Below are 597 nucleotides of genomic sequence, written 5' to 3' on the forward strand. Positions count from 1 at the left end.
TATGCAAACAATATATTGATATCTTTATTTTCCTGCTTGCTTATAAATATAAAAATACGATGTATTTCGTATACACATATATAATATATATACAATATATTTTGTTAAAATATTATTTAAATATACTACATTTATTAAAAAACATACTATCATTGGTCAACATTTACTAAGAAAATCATTTAATCTTTATTCAGAATTCTTTTTATCGGATTTCCCCATTTTTTGTGAAAAAAATATTTGTTTCAACTTTAACAGGATTGTGTCACGTCTTTCCGTTATCCGATCGAGCTCAGCTTTTACACAATTTTTTTTCTCACCAAATGGAACAACTTTAGAGGGCGTCGTGAAAAAAATTTGGAAAAAATTTTTCACCAAGTATAAATAAGGTCCACCCTAGTGTACACGCATTTCCGTCGGTAATTTCAACGCGGCACGTGTTGTTGCGGCATTGGCGTTACGAAAATTTCAGTGGTCTAATTAACGGACGCTCCGATACATTATCCAATCGTCCGTTTCACCCGCGCTGGCGCGGCGCAAGCGGTTGGCTAAGAGTAAACAGCGATTATCTGTCGACGGGATAGAATTGGGCCCGATTCG

This window comes from Wasmannia auropunctata, unplaced genomic scaffold (genome assembly GCF_000956235.1).
Source record: "Wasmannia auropunctata unplaced genomic scaffold, wasmannia.A_1.0 LD336097.1, whole genome shotgun sequence".
NCBI lineage: Eukaryota > Metazoa > Arthropoda > Insecta > Hymenoptera > Formicidae > Wasmannia > Wasmannia auropunctata.